Genomic DNA, 20,335 nt, shown 5'->3' on the forward strand with positions numbered 1-20,335 from the left:
AGTGGAGCAGCCAAGGCTCAAAGCAGAACCCAGAATATATTAATATTGGTGCAGGATCCTTTCGAGACAGAAATACAAAGCGCAGACTAGTCCCATGCGCAAAAAGGTTATGTAGCACCTGGGAAACAGACATGCATTCAGGCCCGAGGGTGGGGTGCCCCGCAACAAAATAAGTGCTCAACATGAGAGAGCCAAAGTGTTCCTCATGGACAAGAGAAGTCCATGAAAACGAAAGTCCAACGAAAACAGTACCTATGGTTTGGTTGGTCCATGCACGCGTCAGAGATAGAGAGCAGGAAAGCACCAAGGTGGACGGTTCTGCACGGGGAAAAGCACACAAAAGCTGACCCTGGCTCCGGGCATGCAGCGCTCTGCGGAGAAAGAGAGAAAACAGCAGCCTTCATCAGCGCTGGAGGCGCAGCTCCTTCCGGCTGGTGTGCCCACCCAGGGGCTCCATGAACCTGTTGGGGTGCGAGCACGCATCCAGGACCTGGATGTGACAGGTTCATTCTGGGAAGGCGGGTGTCATCACACTGACAGTTAAAGACAGAGCCTTCTACTGCAGGAGAGGAAGAGTTCCAGGCCCCAAACCCTGACTAGTGACACCTCAGACTTAACTCATTGCACCACAGTGCCGGCCCCAATAGGTTTTAAAAGTGGATTCAATGGGGGCCGGTGCTGTGGCATAGCAGGTAAAGCTGCCTCTTGCAGTGTCAGCATCCCATATGGGCACCGGTTTGAGACCTGGTTGTTCCACTTCTGACCACCTCTCTACTATGACCTGGGAAAGCAGTAGAAGATGGCCCAATCCTTGGGCCCCTGCACCCACATGGGAGACCTGAAAGAAGCTCCTGGCTCCTGGCTTCAGATTGGGGCAGTTCTGGCCATTGCAGCCCTCGGGGAGTGAACCAGGGGATGGAAGGATGGAAAACCTCTCTCTGTCTCTCTGTACCTCTCCTTCTCTCCCTCTGTGTAACTGTGACTTTCAAGTAAAATAAATAAATGTTTTAAACAAAATGGATTTAATGATTGAACCAAAAATTATAACATGCATCTCATGAATTTTTAGTGTGGATTGTTGGGATATGTGGAATATGTAAGAAAACCATCGGCTGGCGCCATGGCTCACTAGGCTAATCCTCCGCCTTGCGGCGCTGGCACACCGGGTTCTAGTCTCGGTCAGGGCGCCGGATTCTGTCCCGGTTGCCCCTCTTCCAGGCCAGCTCTCTGCTGTGGCCAGGGAGTGCAGTGGAGGATGGCCCAAGTGCTTGGGCTCTGCACCCCATGGGAGACCAGGATAACTACCTCGCTCCTGCCATCGGATCAGTGCGGTGCACCGGCCGCAGCACGCTGGCTGCGGCGGCCATTGGAGGGTGACCAATGGCAAAGGAAGACCTTTCTCTCTGTCTCTTTCTCTCACTGTCCACTCTGCCTGTCAAAAATAAAAAAAAAATAAGTAAGAAACTATGACATAAAAGAGAAGAGAAAGAACCTACCTGATGGCAAGATTTCTCCCTGATAAGGCAAAATTGTTACGAGCCTATGAAAAGGAAAGTGTGTGTTGCAATTCTGAAGGCAGTCCCTAACAATCTACAGAAACAGATACTGTATACATCGCAACTGATAAATTAAAATGGAATGAAGAGCCATGCAAGTCACCTGACATAAAAAGGAGAAACTGAAATAAAGGAATTCGATGTCAAAAAACAGATGATGAAATCCAGCTAAGTCAAAAACTATCAGTGAGTATGTTGAATGCAGCTGGCCTAAACACAGCAAGTGAAGGAGAAATTTTCAGAAAGGATTTTATTTCAAATGAGCCCTCCTGATGCTGTCTGTGACAAACATTGAAATACATAAGATTTATTTATTTTATTTGAAAGGCAGAGCTACACAGAGAGAGAAGTAGAGGCAGGGGTAGAAGAGAGGAGAGAGGGGAGAGGGAAGAGGGGAGAGGGGAGAGGGGAGAAGGGAGAGGGGACAGGGGAGAGGGGAGAGGGGACAGGGGACAGGGGACAGGGGACAGGGGAGATCTTCCATCCAGTGGTTCACTCCCCAGTTGGCAGCAACGGCCAGAGCTGTGCTGATCCGAAGCCAGGAGCCAGGAGCTTCTTCCAGGTCTCCCACGCGGTTCAGGGGCCCAAGCACTTGGGACATCTTTTACTGCTTTCCCAGACCAGGAAGCTGGATAGGAAAAGGAGCAGTCAGGACTCAAAGCAGTGCCCATATAGGATGCTGGCATTGCCGGTGGCAGCTTTACCTGCTATTCCACAGCGCTGGCCCCACAATACACTTCTAAATCCATAAGTCAAAGAGGAAGTCTCAAGATAAATTAGAAAAGGATATAACTTTAACAAATTTAAAATGCAGATGTATCAGAGTTTTACAGATGCAACTTAAACATAATTAGAGTAAAATTCATAGCAATAAAGGCATTTATTAGAAGAGAAGAAAGCTATCTATTCAACAATAATTCTTAGTTTAAAAAAATAAAAAAGAACAGCAAAATAAACTAAGCCAGGCATAAGGGAGCAACTAATACATCAAAGAGTGAAACAGAATAAAATTGAAAACAAAACAAAAAACCAGTGAACACAAAAACTGTGTCAGCAAAACTGATATATCTTTATTGAGATGGTAAAGAAAAAAGAGAGAAGACAAATTATGGAGGTGCCACACACACATCAGAAGGATAATAAGTGGGGCCAGCGCTGTAGCAGGTAAAGCTGCCTGCAACACGGCATCCCATATAGGTGATGGTTTGGGTCCCAGCTGCTCCTCTTCTGATCCAGCTCTCTGCTATGGCCTGGGAAAGCAGTGGAAGATGGCCCAAGTGCTTGCACCTCTGCACCCACGTGGGAGACCCAGAGGAAGCTCCTGGCTCAAGCCTGGTCCAGCCCTGGCCATTGTGGCCATCTGGTGAGTAAACCAGCAGATGGAAGATCTCTCTGTAACTCTGACTTGCTAATAAATAAATAAATATTTTTAAGAAGAGCTAGTAAGCTAAAATTCTGCAGAGCTTTGTGTACTCAACACTTTATCTGAAATCATGCATTTCCCTAACAATAAGTTAGGGAAACTATAAACTATAAGTTCAAACAAGATGAAATAAATCAATGATTCTTATAAATATCAAAGAAAGAGAATTTTTAGTTTGGCCAAATCTTCTGAAAGATAACCCTCTATTCCCTGATAGTGTTAGAGGTGAATTATGCCAAATATTTAAAGAAATGACAACTATTATACACACTGTCTTTCAGAAACTAAGAGATCACTTCTCAGCCTTTTGGCTAAGATCAAGTGCAGAAACTAAACGAAACACTTTCTAAATCGTTTTCTCCCACTCTGTTCCAAAACTACACAAGCACAATAGAGAAAGGAAACCAACAGAGCAATACCCTTTGTTAAAACTTATAAAAACCATCAACAGGATATTATCATATATTACACGAAGTGATACAACCATAATCATCATAGCAAACAACCAGATGGGATTTATCACAAAAGAATACGGCTGGCTCAGTGTTTGGAAAGCAATCAATGTGAAATACCATTAGAGAAAAAATACATTATAAATCAATAGGTGAAGGAAAATAATTTTACAAATTTAGCATCTGTTTATAACTTTTTATTTAAAAAACTCTTCAAAAACAAGGCAGAGAGGAAAACCTCCTCAGTATGATAAAACACATCTACAAATATAACCTACGACCATTATTATATGTAACAATGCAAGATTCAATGCTTTCTTAAGATTAGGATAAATAAGAATTCCATTCTCAATACTCCTAGTCAACATGATACTTGAAGTTTCAGCAATGCAATAGGTAAGACACAGAAGTTATTTTTAAAAAATAGACTAGTAATGAATGATAAAATTGCCCGTATATTCATTGGCAACATGACTGCCTGCATAGATATTATTGGGCAATAAAAAAAAAAAAACAAAATAAACATTCAGAACTTCTAAAAACAGTAAAGTAAGCAAGGTTGTAAAACATAATACAGAAAAACAAACTGTTTTCTACATAAAATTAGAAATTAAAACAAGCCAAAAAACATTCACAATAGTGCCAATGAAAATTGTCTAAACAAAGGTCAAGGGTGCTGAAAACTACAAAGTGCTGATGCAAGGAAAACAGGACACTCGTCACTGGCAACCAATCTCAAATGGTTACATGTCACATAGTTTCACTCACATGGCACCCCTCAAAAGGCAACCTTACAGTGTCGGGAAACATTATCAGTAGCTGGAGGTTGTGTCTGAGTGGGAGGTACAAGTATACAGAGACAGAGTGAGGGAGTTTTGGGGTGCTGGAATTCTGTAGGCTGGTTATGGTGGTAGCCACATAAAGCCATACGTGCATTACAGTTCATAGATTTGACAGTAATAAAGACCCATCTGACACTGGCAGAAAGACAGACAATCAATGGAGCAAGATAGAGAGTCCAAAATAACACCCATGAATCTAGTTTACTGACCTTTGACAAAGGAGCAGAGGCAACTCAGTGAACAAAGGACAGGCTCTCCATTAAAGGGTGCAGAAATAACCTGGATACACACATACACACACACACACACACACACACACACAGACGAATCTTGATGTAGACTACACTTTTCACAAACACTAAGTAGAAATGGATCATAAACCTAAACCTAACACAAAGCTATAAAATTCCTGGAAGATAGCACAGGAGAAATTCTAGGGAGCTGTGAGTTTTTGGTGATGCCTTTTTTAGCTATAACACGTAAGCACAATCCATGGAAGAAAAATGGATAAGCTGGATTTCATTAAAACAATTTCTGCTCTGTGAAAGACCTGTTAAGAGGATGGAAAGATGAGCCATAAAGTGAGAGAAAACATCCAAAAGCTAATATTCAGAGCATACAGAGGACTCTTAAAACTCACAAAGCAAATGATTAAAATGGAAAAAGATCTGAGGATAACATTCACCAAAGACATACAGAGTACAAGTGAGCATTTAAAAAATACTCAGGAAAGTATAATTTCAGATTAAAATAACAAAAACAACTCATGATAAAACAAATCTGTCAAAAATCTGTTAGCTAAAATCCAAAGCTCTGACAACATCAAATGCTGATGAGGATGTGGAGCAACAGGAACTCCACTCATGGACAGTGGGAATGTAAAATGGTTTGGGCATTTTGAAGACAGTCTGTCTTATCATACAGCATAGTCTTATCACACAATCCAGCAATCACCAAATGAATTTACGCAAATGAACTGAAAACTAATGTTCCACTCAAATCTGCACATCAATGTTTACAGCAGCTTGGTTCATAACTGTCAAATTTTGGAATCAACTAAGACATTCTTCAATAGGTAAACTGATGTATCTATAAAATGGAATGCTATTCATACTAAACACATATGAACTATCAAACCACAAAAACATAGAGGAAGCTTAAATGCAAATTACTAAGTAGAGTTTTTTTTAAAAAAGAGTTAAAAAACAGGCTTTATTTTGGTGCTAAGAATTTAAAAATGCATGCATAGCTTTTCTACAATATGCATTTTCGATGAATTTTTTAAGATCTCCTATTATTTCAACTATGAATGTAGTAATTAGGCAAAACTATAGAGACAATGAAAAGATGAATAGCTGCTAGGGAATGAGGAGGAGGAGGCAGAGATGGATGGATGGAGCACAGGGATTTTTAAGGCATGACATGATGGGGCTGGAGCTGTGGTGTAGTGGGTAAAGCTGCCACATGCAGTACCAGCATCCATATGGTTTGAGTCCTGGCTGCTCCACTTCTGATTCAGCTCTCTGCTACGGCCTGGGAAAGCAGTGGAAGATGGCCCAAATCCTTGGGCCCCTGCACCTGCCTGGGAGACCTGGAAGAAGCTCCTGGATCCTGGCTTCAGATCAGCATAGCTCCAACTGCTGCAGCCCATTAGGGAGTGAGCTAGCGGATGGAAGATTTCTCTCTCTCTCTCCCCTCCCTCCCTCCCTCCCTCCCTCCCTCCTTCACTCTCTGTGTAATTCCAACTTACAAATAAATAAATAAATCTTTTTTTTAAAAAAAGGCATGAAATGTTCTGTATGATATCACTAGGATGGCAGGTATATAATATTGGCATTTGCTGAAATCCATAAAACTGTATAACACACAGTGAGTCCTTTGGGAAGTATGAAATTTATTTGATGATGATACACCGATATTGATTCATCAATATAACAAATGCGCATTAACATGAGGTGTTAGCTGTGTGCAGGGTTCAGAAAACAATGATGTTTCGAAACATTCTACTTTTTGCTCTGTCTGTGAAGCAAAGCTGCTCTGGAAAGTAGCCCATTAATTTAAAAAGGGATAGAGCTGTACACTGTCAGACAAAAATCTATTCTACTGTATTGATGATTTCAAAAGCACATTGAAAATAAAAGCAATCTGTGTGGGCAACAGGACAAAGTTTATGTGTACTTATGGGCACGTGCACTCACGCATCATTAAACAGATATGGACTCTTTATGACATACTAGCATAAACACTTGGGGCTGGTGTTGTAGCCTAACAGGCTCAACCACCACATGTTGACACCAGCATCCCATATTGAAGTGCTCATTAAGTCCCAGCTGCTCTGATTCCGATCCAGCTTCCTGCTAAGGAACCTGGGAAGGCAGTGGTGATCACCCCAGTGCCACCCACATGGAGACCTGGAAGGAGTTCCTGGTTCCTGGCTTCAACTTGGCCAAGACCCGGCTGTTGTAGCCATTTTGGTAGTGAACCAGTGCATGGAAGCGCGCGCGCTCTCTCTCTTTCTCTCTCTCTCTCTACCCCTGTCAGTCCCTCTCTCTCTCTCTCTCTCTCTGTCACTCTGCCTTCCAAATAACTACAATAACAAATCTCTTAAAAATAATAAAGTAAAACATTCACTCTCCAAAAGGTCACCTTTCTTTCTTCTCCTGTCACTCAGTGTCACTTAATCTCCATCTCCTGTGACTCCACTCCTGTGGAGTATTTTTCCTTCCCCCACAGCCAGCTGCGTTTCCTGGTTGATCATTTTCTCCATGCTCTTGCCTCTCTTGTCCCTATTTGCACATCAGCTGAAAAGTGTGCAGCCATTCAACTGTCCTCCTGCTGCACCATCACACACAGCATAAGCAGGTCCTTGGGGGATGGTCACTCATTCTCTAGTTTCAAGGAGTTGCAGGCACTACTCAATATCGGTGCTATATCTTCGTGGGAGATCTTCCTCCACAGCCGTGACTTTCAACCTTCTCCAGTTTTCTTTTTTTTTTTTTTTTTTTGACAGGCAGAGTGGACAGTGAGAGAGAGAGAGACAGAGAGAGAAAGGTCTTCCTTTGCCGTTGGTTCACCCTCCAATGGCCGCCGCTGCAGCCGGCGCACCGCGCTGATCTGATGGCAGGAGCCAGGATCCAGGTGCTTTTCCTGGTCTCCCATGGGGTGCAGGGCCCAAGCACCTGGGCCATCCTCCACTGCACTCCCTGGCCATAGCAGAGAGCTGGCCTGGAAGAGGGGCAACCGGGACAGAATCCGGCGCCCCAACCGGGACTAGAACCCGGTGTGCCGGCGCCGCAAGGTGGAGGATTAGCCTATTGAGCCACGGCGCCGGCTTTCTCCAGTTTTCTTAAATATCTGTCCCTACCACCTGCTTGTTCTCAACAGTTGAGACTTAACCACTAATGAAATAGGAGGTGTTGTGGGAGAGCTACCAGAACTTGCCCCTGCTCTGCCTGCAGACAACGTAGCTCCACCCGGCATCATTGTTCTCTGCTGGGATTCTTCTCTTCAGGCCTGCTCTGGCTCCCTCGGGACCTCATCCTACCCACTGCTTCTCTCCTTGTTATCACTTTATCACTTTTAGAGTATTTCTCTCTGCCAGTTTCTCCCATACAGCATTTACACGTCATCAGTCTTTCTCAATTTGGTGGAGGGGCTGGGGAGACTCCTCTTCAAATAAACACTGGAGTTCTCTGCTTTCCTCCCATACGGATGGCTATCTGCTAGTATTATCTCTGGTTTCTCGCTTTCTATGTCCTCTCCACCCGTGTCATCTGATGCTTTTTCACGTCTCCATAAGTCACATTCCAAAAAGGAATGAATGAACTATTCGACGAAAACTCTAATGAGCTCTTTCTTTTCCATGTTTGAGTTTTATCTTCTCAGCATTTCAAACCTTCATTCCATTGGCTCCTGTGACTTCGTATTCATATTCCAGTTTTCATTCCTTTCTTAGCTGTGCCTCCGCAGACTCCACTGTCAGCTCCTATTGTTTCACCCTTCATTGCAGCATTGGTCTTCCTACTCTATACAGTCTCTGAGCAACTTGTTCACTCCTGAAGACCCAATTAAGAATCGCTAACTCCAGGGTAAGTCTCTCTCCTGAATTTCAGTTTTAGAACCAACTTCCTCCCAGTCTCCTGAACTTACATTTTCAAAAATGTCTTATAATAAAAATATGAATGCTTCTCTATTCTTCTCCAACAGTTTCTGTTTTAATTATCTATGCAGTCATCCGAACCAGAACCCAGGAGCCACCTCCATTTCACACTCTGCCAGTTAGTAAACTCTTTTTTCCACCCAACTCCCTGGAACACTACACTACTCTCCAATGTCAGTCACAACCTACATCTCATGCGGTTAGGATTCTCACCCCTTGACTCTCTCTTGGCTTCAGTATTCACTGCCCCTTGCAGGATTTTCCACACAGTAATCATGATTATTTGTCTTGCCCAGGGGTCCCACCATACCTCTCCGCTCCTCTAAATACATTCATCGCTCCTTTTGTGTTTGAGCCAAAATTCTATCTCCATGCCAGAGCTGAGGGTCTCCCCCAACTGGACCCCCTGACAACTCTGACTCAGTGCTCAGCACCTCCCATTCCCTCTCTGTTCCCCAGCAAAGCTGAACTAGGAACCGCAGCAGAGCTGCAGAACTGGCTGTTCATTCCACCGCCTCTCAGCCTTGAGAAGGGCGCCCCAACCTCCCCGAGTGCTCTTGAACTCTATCTGGAAAGCATGCTCGCTTCTGTCTACGCTTTCATGCACAGTTCGGATACCACCTGCACTTTTTTTCAGTTGAGGGCTGCTTCAACACTGTGCTTACTCTTCTCTCACAGCCCTTGTCACACTATGCTGTAATGGCTGGTCCCTTGTCTGCTCTCACATTAGTGGAACTTCTTCAGGGCCACTTTAAAATGTTGTCTTATTGATCTCTGTGTTCATGTTTACCCCAGTAGACAAGCAAGAAACTGACTGAAGAAGGAAGCTATACAATCATGAAGGAAGGAAGGGCAGAGGGGAGAGGAGGAAGCTTTGCATATTGCAAATATCTTTCCTGTAGGTTACCTGTTCAATTTGCTTATGTTAATTAAAAATTTAAAATCCACCTTTTCTTTTTCGTTCACATTTTTTTTCTTGAAGTACTTATGAATTCTCCAATATCAAAGTCATAAGAATTGGCTGTATTTCGTGCTAAATATGTTAAAAGTTACATTTCACATTCACAGATCTTTAATTCCGTGGAACTGATTTCTTTTTATAGTATGAACATGGGGTCCAATATTTATTTTTCATATGAATAAAGCATTTCTCCAGAAACTTTCATGGAATAATCCTCTCTTCCCAACTGTGATGGCAATGCTGTCTCATATCACTTTTTCACTCATTCAACGTGTTTTAACTCTCTATCACATAGTCAACTCTGTTCTAAGAACTGTTTATATGTCAATGATAAAATACTATTCTTGAATCTCACTTTGGGTCTCCATTGTGTTCCTCTATTTATGTTGATATCTCTGTGACTAACAAACTCAAACCTACAAATGCCATGTTTACTTGGTCATGGTATCAAAAAACTCAATGCGGGCATTTGGACTAGCAGATAAGATACTTATCACAACACCCACATCCCAAGTCTAAAGCACGTGGGTTCAAGTCCTAGCTCCAGCTCCTGATTCAAGCTTCCTGCTAACAAGGATCCTAGCAAGGCAAAGGTGGTGGTTAACATTGGCTTCTGGCCCATGTGGGAGACCTGGACTGAGTTCCTGGCTGGGGTCATTGCAGTCATTTGGGGAGTAAACCAGCAGATGGGAGCTTCCTCCCACCTCTCAAATAACTAAATATTTTTAAAAAGAAGTTATCCTCCCCTTAATCCTCTTTTTTCAAATTATTCTGACTATCCTTTACCATTTTATCATTCACATATATGAGTCAATTTGTTAATTTTTATAACAAACTTGTGTCTTTGTTTGCATTCTCTGAAAGGACAGCCTGACAGAAGGTTTCTTGGAAGAGAGTTTTTTATTTTTCAAAAAAAAATGAGCAAAGCAGCAACCAAGGTAGGGCAGGGGAGGGGTCCCCACTGCAGACAAGAGAAGGGACAAAGGCAGTGTCACTGGCCAGCATACAAGGAAGTTTAGTTAGGGGACAAGGCATCAATATTAACCACTGTGGTGTGTAAAATTTTCTTTTTAAGAATATCTAGATATTCAAACCATGTAGATTTTACACATTGTGGTCACTGTCATGGGAGAACAAGACAGAATTAGGGATGGGTAGGTAAAAAGGACTAAAAGGATTTGTACTGGATGGTTGAATGGTGAAATTCTATTAAGGCACATGTCTATACCTGGGATTCAATAAAAGATCAATATAAATAAACACACAGTACTAATCAATAAATACGCACTCTCATCCCCAAACACACACTTATCCTTTAAAAACATTGACTCACTAACACAGAAGAGGCCTTGTGAACAGCTGAGGTCTATAATTTAGGTGATTTTAGTTGAGCTTTTTCAACTCCCTTCTAATGAGTCAGTGTTCAGCCACTGTTCCCCGGTAGCTTTTAATTGCAAACTTTGAGACACTCTAAATTATGGGTAGGTGAAGCCAAATGCACTAAAATCCAGTAAGTGCTGATGGGCTTGATTTCCCCCAACCCCCAGAGTGGACTTATTTTCAACCTCCGCTCTCACATGCATTTGCATCACCAAAAAGAATAATTTCACGTTCTAATTTATTTATGTTCAATGCCACAGGCACATTTTTGTTACGACTTCCTTGATAGCCATGCTGTCTCAGGAGTAGTATTTTTCTATGCCATCCATTTTGCAAAGAGAATAAAATTTATGTTCATGGTTGATCCATTTCGCCTTATTTCCTGATCATCCAAAAGCATTGTTACATTACCCCAGATAAACTCTGGGTCGTGAACCAAGGTTCAATCAAGAGAATACGACTGACGCATGCAGAATACATTCCCCACTGCAAGTTTCAAATTAGAAATCAATAACATCCAAACACATAGAAAATCCCCCAATATTGGCCAAGTTAGTAATAACCTTTTAAATAACCCAGTCCAGAAGACAATCTAAACGTATTTCAAACTGAGGAATGATGAAAACATAAAACATCTAAATGTGTGGGTTGTAGCTAGAGAAGTTCTTTGAAGGAATTAAACGCCTTCAAACAATTTTATCAGAAGTAATACATTAACAAAGAAGGAAGAACTGAAGCCACTTGTCTTTGCTTTCACCTTAAGAAGAAGGCACTGTGACACAGCAGGTAAAGCCACCACCTGCAGTTCCGGTTCTAGTCCCAGCTGCTCTGCTTCCCATCCAGGTCCCTACTAATGCCTCTGGGAAAGCGGTAAAGGATGGCCCAAGTCCTGTGGGCCCCTGCACCCACGTGCGAGACCTGGAAGAAGCTCTTGGCTCCTGACTTCTAATCAGTCCAGCTCCAGCTGTTGGGGCCTTTTGGAGAGTGAACCAGTGGATGGAAGACAGACCTCTCTCTCTCTGCCTCTGCATCTCTAACTCTGCCTTTCAAATAAATAAATCTTAAAAGGGGGGGCACTGTGGCTCAGTGACGAAGATGCTGCTTGAGACACCCACACCCACAGTCACAGTGCCTGGGTTCAAGTCCATGTTTTGCTTCCGACTACCTGTTCCTGCTAATGTGCATCCTGGGAGGCAGCAGTTGAAGGCTGAAGTGCTTGGTCCCCTGCCACCCACACAGGAAGCCTGGATGGAGGTCTGGGCTCCTGGCTTTGTCTTGACCCAGTCCAGGCTGTTGCAAGAATTTAGGGAGTAAACCAGTGTCTCTCTTTCTCACTCACTCTCACTCTTTCAACTAAATAAAAATTTCATTAAAAAATTTCAAAGAATGTTTTAAAATCCACATATCTATTGAAAATTTAATTCATGGTAATAAAGTGCTTTTTTTTTTGTGGAAGCCCACAGAAAATTCCAGGCCCAGATGAATTCATAACAATTCATTGAACTTTAACAGAGGAAAACACAAATCCTACACAATCCTTCCAGAATTAAAAAGAAGGATTCTACACAAACATTTTAAGAATAAAAAAAGGGAACTATTCCTAACATAGTTTATGAAACAGACAAAATGCTGATATGATCTCATAAAGATTTTTTTTAAGAGAAAAACACTCACAAATCAATATCCCTCATGAACATGGAAATAAAACCCTTAATAAAATATTACTGAATATTTCTCAGCAATGTATAAAAAGGATGATAAATCATGACCAAATACAATTTATCTCAGGAATCAAGATTACATTAATATTTGAATACTGGGCATTTGGGAGCCACATCCTGGCACAGTGGATTAAGCCACCGCCTGTGATGCCAGCATCTCATACAGGCATAGGTTTGAGTCCCTGCTCCTCCACTTCTGATGCAGCTCTCTGCTAATGGGCCTGGGCAAGTAGCAAAAATGGTCCAAATTCTTGGGTCCCTACCATCCATGTGGGAGACCAGGATGCATTCTAGGCTCTTAACTTTAGCCCCAGCCTTCACAGCTGTTTGGAGAGTGAACCAGGGGATGGAACATCTTTGTCTCTCCCTTTGTCCTTTTCCCTCTCTTTGCCTCTGTAATGCTGCTTCCTAAATAAATAAATTGTTCTTAAAAATCAAGCAAGGTAACACCCCACATCAACAGAATGAAAGATAAAAGCATCATCTTGGTTAAAGCAGAAAGCATTTGATTAACCTTACAACCTCTTTATGCCAATAGTCTCATGGTTCTCAGTTTCCGGGGAAACACAAGAAAAATCCCTTATTCTGTAAAAGGACATTTGTAAAACACAGAAACAAAAACGCTATAGTTAACATCATGCTTAATGGCGAAATAGTGAAGGCTTTTCCACTAACAGCAAGAAGAAGGTAAACCTATCTACTCTCCTAATTTGTAATGAACAGTGTATTAGTGAAAAAAAGAGGGCTTGAGGAGAAGGAAGGGAGAGAAAACATGAACCTGTTAAGTGTTACAGTTTGTTGATAAGGATTGTGTATGTAGAAACCCTGATGGAATCTGCCAAAAATTATCAGAAATAAAATACATATTTAGTAGGTTCACAGGAGGCAATGCTAATCTACAGGAACCAAGTATATTTCCAACGTTAACAAGGAAGAACTGGCAAGTGAAATGCAGAAAACAATAATGCTATCCACAATCTACCAGAAAATGCCTAAGATGAACAAATAACATGCAAGACTTATGCATTGAAAACCACAAAAATATTCCTTTTAGTGGCTGTTATAGGAATTACAGAAAACATCTTCCAAAGGAAAAGTTCATATTATACTACTTTACCATGAGTATAAGAACCTTGCCACGGGAGTTTCATTTGTCCTCGTACTTCTCACTGTATTACTGCATGAGAAGTTGCAACTCTTATAGAAATTCAGAGAAGAAAAATTACATAGGCTTTTATATTTCCCCTATGTTGCATTACTTCCTGGGCTTTTCATTTTTTCCTGTTAATCTGAATCTCCATGTGTTGCCAATTCCTTGCAGTCAGAAGCAAAATCTTTAGCTTTTTGTAGTAAAGAAATGTGGAGACAGATCCTCTCAATTTGTTTCCCCTAAAATACTGTTATACCCTTCTTATTTTGAAGAATAGCTTCTCTGGATATCATTGTGTGTGCACATGTGTAGACACGTGTGCGTATGTACATGTAGAAACACACGTGCGTGTTTCCCAGCACTTCTTTAGAGATGATATTTTACCATCTTACAGCCTCTTTGCAGGCAAGAAATATGAAGGGGTATTGACAACCATTAGCATTTTGGCGGCTTTAAACATTCTCTTGGTGCATTGTTTTGACAGATATTTTAATTTATTTATTTACTTATTTTTATTAATGTATTTATTTTTTTGACAGGCAGAGGTAGACAGTGAGAGAGAGAGAAAGCATGTTTTTTTTTGACAGAGATTTTTTAAACACATGGTAGACACTTTGCCACTTTCCCTGTCTTCATGTATTTCCTCTGAATAAAGACCTTCATTGATACAACTGGAATGCAATCCTTCCATCCAAAATTTATAATGGTTACACAGTAAATTCTAACAGCAGTTCCATACTGAAAAGCAATTATTTGAGCAGTGACTGCTGCCTCCCTGGGTCTGTCTTGAAAGGAAGCTGAAGCCAGGAGCCAGAGCCAGCAATCAAAACTAGATACCGTGACGTGGGATGTGGGCATCTGAGCTACTAGGCTAACTGCCAGTTTCCAGCATCTGGACCTTGAGGGACCAAAATCCCGGAGAACAGCAGGTCACAGTAAAACACAAGCAGACCAGATGCCAGTTTTCCTACTACAACATTAGGTTAAAAAGACTAAGAGGTAGAGGGGAAGAAAGAATGGGAAAGAGGAGTGCAGGTTTTGGTCATTTTAGTAAGAGGCCAACTTACGGTTCTGAGATTCAGCCATCAGGAGGCGTTGGTAAACGTCGCTGATTTTCACTTGGGATCCCTGGAGGTCCACAGCCTAGGGGTGGAGACGAAGCCAGACTCTTCTAAGAAAGGAAATGCAGACTCGAGCCAGGGCCACCCCGAAAGATTGAGTTATGACCCTCATGCTATTCGCCTGGTCTATGATAGAGTGAATTATCTCTGGGCAATGAGATTATCATTCTGAGCCTTCATGATTTTTTAATACAACGTCCAACTTTCAATAAGATATTACCAGGCATGAAAATAAAATAAACTTGCTGGCATCTAGTCCACCACATTAAGGAGCTTGTATGCCATCAGTACATACACATAACAAGTAAAAACCACTGCACAAACTCAAAACAAAAACATAAACTCTTCCTAGCCTGGTCGGAGAAAGGAGCTCACAGGGTAGAACACACCGAACAAAATTCTAGACAAAGCAGCAGGAGCAGAGAATCCCAACCCCCATTAGGGGCTCTGGAGAGGAGCAGGACAGGAAAAGCCTCCTCACTCTTCATGAGCTTACTTCCCAGAGTTCTACAGATGTGGGCCATGAACACATTAATGATTCTGAAGATTTATTTATTTACTTATTTGAAAGTCATGGTTAGAGAGGGAGAGACAGAGAAAGGTCTTCCACCTGCTGGTTCACTCCCCAGATGGCCAGAATGTCCAGGCCAGGGCCAAGGGCGAAGCCAGGAGCCTCGAACACCATCCCGGGGTCTCATGTGGGTGCAGCGGCCCAGGTACCAGGGCCAGCCTCCGCTGCTTTCCCAGGGGCACTAGCAGGGAGCTGGATAGGAAGTGGAGCAGCCGAGACTCCAACCAGAACCCAGAAGAGATTAATTTTGGTGCAGGCTCTTGTTTTCTTCCAAGACAGAAACACAAAATGGAGACCGACCCCACGTGCAAATAGGAAGGAAGCACCCAGGAAACACAGGCATTCAGGCCCGAGTCTGGGCTGCCCCACACAGAGAAATGCTCAACAAGAGCGGGCCGAAGAACTGCCCATGGACAAGAGAAAGAAACGAAAATGGTACCTCCAGTTGGGATGGTCCGTGCATGCGTCAGAGATAAAGAGAGCGGGAAAGCTCCAAGGTGGAGGGCTCTGCACAGGGAAAAGCACGCACAAGCGGTCCCTGGCTCCGGGCGTGCAGCGCTCCGCAGAGAAAGAGAGAAAACAGCAGCCTTCACCCGCGCTGGAGGTGCAGCTCCTTCCGGCTGGTGCGCCCACCCAGGGGCTCCATGAACCTGTTCGGGTGCAAGCACACATCCAGGATCCGGATGTGACAGGTGCATTCTGGGAAGGCGGAAGTCATCACACTGACAGTTAAAGACACAGCCTTCCACTGCAGGAGAGGAAGAGTTCCAGGCCCCTAACCCTGACTAGTGACACCCTCTCACTGCCGTGTTCTCCAAGTGAGTCTTGGAGGAAACTCCCCAAATGGTTCTGGCAGTGGGAGGGGGAAAGTAACCGTTTCAAACCCCACAGAGCATTTTGTACTTTGCAAGCCCAAGCTATTGTGGGTTGTTTTTTCCCCCTCAGAGCCTAACTCACCTGGGGTAAAGGAAATATCCAGTTCTAGCTCACCTCTCGCCATATATATTTTTAAAATTACATATGTACTCAAGAGGCAGAGTTACAGAGAGACAGAGAGAGAGGTTTTCCATCCACTGGTTCACTCCCCACATGGCCGCAATGGCCGGAGCTGGGCCAGGCTGAAGCCAGGAGCTAGGAGGTCCTTCTGGGTCTCCCACGTGGGTGCAGGGGACTTGGGCCACCTTCCACTGCTTTCCCAGGCCATCAGCAGGCCAAGAACCCCATTTCCTTACTCTTAGCGCTGTGCACCCCACTCTGACACCCAAACTCTATGTTGGCCCAAGTTGAAGCATGGCCTGGGGTTTGGCTTCCTGGGAAAATGTCAAGTCATCATGAGCCTTTCATTGGAGGTCTCAGAGCCCTGCTGGGTGCCAAGAGGAAGGATCACCCTTCTACTGGTCAGGGCACACCAGGAGATAACCTTGTCTGTGATGTGGGCAGAGAAGTGCTTCTTCTTGGTGATGTCCCTAAGGAAAAAGGCTTGGCCCAATACCCTCATTTATCCCATCCACACACACTCAAAGTGAATTGTGGTGTCCTCGGGCCCTTTCTCATACCCAGAAGCAGACATTAGCAACTCAGAAGAGCTGACTTCAAGAAGACTCAATACCCGCCGATGGCTTGAGTCCTTCCCCAAACGGAGGCCTCATAAGTGTTCTCACTATAAGTGGCTCCATCCTCCCTGCTGCCTGTCTCCATCTGGATCTCAACTTTATTTTCATTTTCTTCAGTCTCCCTTAGAGACTTAGCCTTGTTCAGCAGCCCCCCGGCTCCTCTCAATGTTTTTATTTTTATTTATTTATTTATTTATTTATTGACAGGCAGAGTGGATAGTGAGAGAGAGAGACAGAGAGAAAGGTCTTCTTTATGCTGTTGGTTCACCCTCCAATGGCTGCCACGACTGGCGTGCTGTGGCCGGTGCACCGCGCTGATCCGAAGGCAGGAGCCAGGTGTTTCTCCTGGTCTCCCATGGGGTGCAGGGTCCAATCACTTGAGCCATCCCCCACTGCACTCCCTGGCCACAGCAGAGAGCTAGCCTGGAAGAGGGGCAACCGGGAAAGAATCCAGCACCTCAACAGGGACTAAACCTGGTGTGCCGGCGCCGCTAGGTGGAGGATTAACCTAGTGAGCCGCAGCACCAGCCTACAATATTATTTTTATTTATGTTTCTTGGAAAGACAGGGAGACAGAGAGAGAGAAAGAGCGATCTTCCATCTGCTGGTTCACTCCCCAAATAGGTACAACAGGCATATAACAGGCTGGGCCAAAGCCAGGAACCTGGAACTCCATCTGGGTCTCCAGGTGGGTGACAGGGATCCAACTACTTGAGCCATCACCTGTGGCCTCCAAAAATGGGCATTAGCCAGAAACTGGATCAGAAGCAGATATGGATAGATATGAGATGCAGACATCTCGTAGCTACTTTAACTGCTGTACCAAACGCTTGTCCCACCTGCTCAGTCTAAAAGCTTGATCCGATTTCTCTCATCCTAAAATGATGACTCCAACATGCAATCCCCAACACCTTCCCCTGCCCAATGGTGCCACCACCGTGCTGCATGCTCCTGGTCATATCTTGCCTTCCTCTCACCACTGACGTCTCAATAACAATAGAGCCTCTCCTCTTCAACAGTGCTTTATATTCCTTCACATTCAGATGACACCCTTAGCAATGAACTTTCTCCCTCCATGGATAAAGGAGAGGGAGCGACACTCAGCTGAGTCCCACGCTGCTGCCTAGCATGCGTCATTAGAGTTACTCTGCACCTGACATAAGAGGAAACAGGCTCTCAAAGAACGCCAATGGCTTAATGGGTTACTTAATCCAGTCTTCTTTCCAGCCCGCAAGCCCATCACAGCAAGGCCTTGGAATTCCCCTGTGGAAACCATGGAGGCTGTGATGGTGGAGGCAGAGTTTCGATGTCCCCTTCCCCTGGGGCATTCTGGGACCTACTCTGGACTGCACCTGCTCCTCTGCTGCCCCCTGGAGCACCGTGGCATCTTCCTGTGTTCCCCAGGCTCTCCCCACCTCTCTGCTCACAGGCTTGCCTCTTCCTCTGCTATGCCCTACAAGTGACCCCTAACCCAGCTCTGTCCAAGTGCCCTGGCTTTCCAGTTGCAGAAGTGTCTCCACTGGGAATCTGTTCACAGCCACAGAGGTGCCTATCTTCTCGGGAGACTCTGAAGTTGCTGGATTTAGCAGCCATGACTCCTCCCAGACCGGAAGGGGAATGCTTCCAGCTGTTCTTCAATCCAGCCTGGAGAGGTGTGGAGCGACCCTTCCAGAGGAAGGGATAACTGAATTGAGTCTGAAAGAGATCATGGGAGCAGAACTTTCCAGACAGCAGAAATTGGGGCGACCCTGGTCTGCTGGGCAAACATGATCTGCACGGTATGGAAATGGACAAGGCAAGAACGTGTCCAGAGGAAACGCCACCCTGCTGGCTCAGGAGAAGGTACAAGAGGATTGAGTCCCATAACCAGGGGAGAAAGTGACCGTGAATGAGCATGGAGACCTGCTGACAAACCACCCATAAGGGGCACTGTGGTGACAGGGACACAGTCCAGTGTCTGTGTGCCACTGCATGATGGCCTTGACCTTGGTGGGCCAAGAGAAGGTAGTGGGTCAGCTTGGGTGGTCACAGGAGGGGTCCTGTGGCCCTAGAAAGGGCAGACCAGGCTTCCAAGCCTGTGCCCCAACATCAACCATGGCAAGACACATGGTGGCCTACACCACCAACCTGCTCCTCCCTTTGGTGCCCCAGATCGTGCCGTCAGCCAATTCTGGGAGGCCCAGGACCTCCAATCATACAGAAGAGCCAACACCAGAACAAATGAGTGTGGGGTGTGGAGGGTGAAGCAGGAGGCGAGGGGATGGAGCAGCAGGCAGATCTAGAGCACAAGTTGAACCCCCTCCACTCTCCTCCTTCCAGGCCTCATCCCACAGGATGCTTAAATACAAAAAAAATGGGACTATTCCAAAGGACATGGGAGCTGACTCAAAGAGCTCCTACTGGCCAGAAATGAAACCGTAAGAGCAATAAAGTGAATATGTTGGGTTGGGTTATAATTCGAAGATAAAATATTCATGAACCTGTATTAATATAAATTAAGATTCAACAATTAAGTGACCGGGAGAGTTGATATAAAGCTCCCTTAGAGAAGAATTCCAGATCACTTGGTAGATGCTTCCAACTCCAGGAAGTGAAAATTAATATCCCCTCAATCCTGAGTGTGGGCAGTGCCTAATGACTTGCTTCCAAAGAGTAGAATATTTGTTTCCACAAATACAAAAATGTAAATTCACTTTGGAGAAACCTGCCAGGCACGACCTTGGCCAGGAGAACAAGATTAACATCACCAGTGGTGGGTAACGTGCATGGCATACAAACATGACTTCATGGGGGAGAACAGCTCTCCTTTGCAGTCTTCTCCCCTAAACCCGCGAACCCAATCTAACCAGGAAACACACACACCAGCAAAAGACAACTTAAGGGCCCTTACAAAATATGATTCAAGATTGCCAAGGTCATGAATAGCAAAGAGAGAGAAGCCATCAAGACCACAGGAGAAATAATGGCACAGAAAGACCAAATACATAATGTGCTGTCCTGGATGGGATCATTTTAACTGGGCGGAAGTAGAGAAATCCATATAAACTATGGCGTTCAGTTAATAATCCGACACCAATGTTGGATTTTAGCCAAAGGCAAATGTACCACAGCAATGTAAAAACATTAACAACAGAGGAAAGTAGAAACTTGGTACTATCTGTGTAATTTTCAACAAATATAAATTATTATAGAATAAAATCTTTACTTAAACAAATCATGGCAGAAAGACAGACTCTTTGATTAATACTTCTGTAAAAAGTGTTTATCTTACGGGTTCAATGGCAATCTCCAAAATAAATTCCAAATGGATAAAAGACACACATGTGAAAATCAATACTGTATAATTTCTAAAATAAATTCTATGACCTGGCATTAAAGATGATGTT

The 20,335-nt window shown here is 44.0% G+C and overlaps 1 long non-coding RNA gene across 1 annotated transcript; it reads right to left on the reverse strand.

The window, feature by feature from the left end:
- Positions 1-251: 251 nt before the first annotated feature.
- Positions 252-16,031, reverse strand: LOC149122152 (uncharacterized). The gene is made up of 3 exons (XR_016221374.1): positions 15,776-16,031; positions 14,712-14,787; positions 252-371 (listed from the first exon to the last, which is right to left on the reverse strand). It is a non-coding gene; the product is annotated as an uncharacterized LOC149122152 (long non-coding RNA).
- Positions 16,032-20,335: the final 4,304 nt, after the last annotated feature.

This window comes from Oryctolagus cuniculus, chromosome 15, assembly GCF_051225735.1.
Source record: "Oryctolagus cuniculus isolate XC-2025 breed Fujian yellow rabbit chromosome 15, ASM5122573v1, whole genome shotgun sequence".
NCBI lineage: Eukaryota > Metazoa > Chordata > Mammalia > Lagomorpha > Leporidae > Oryctolagus > Oryctolagus cuniculus.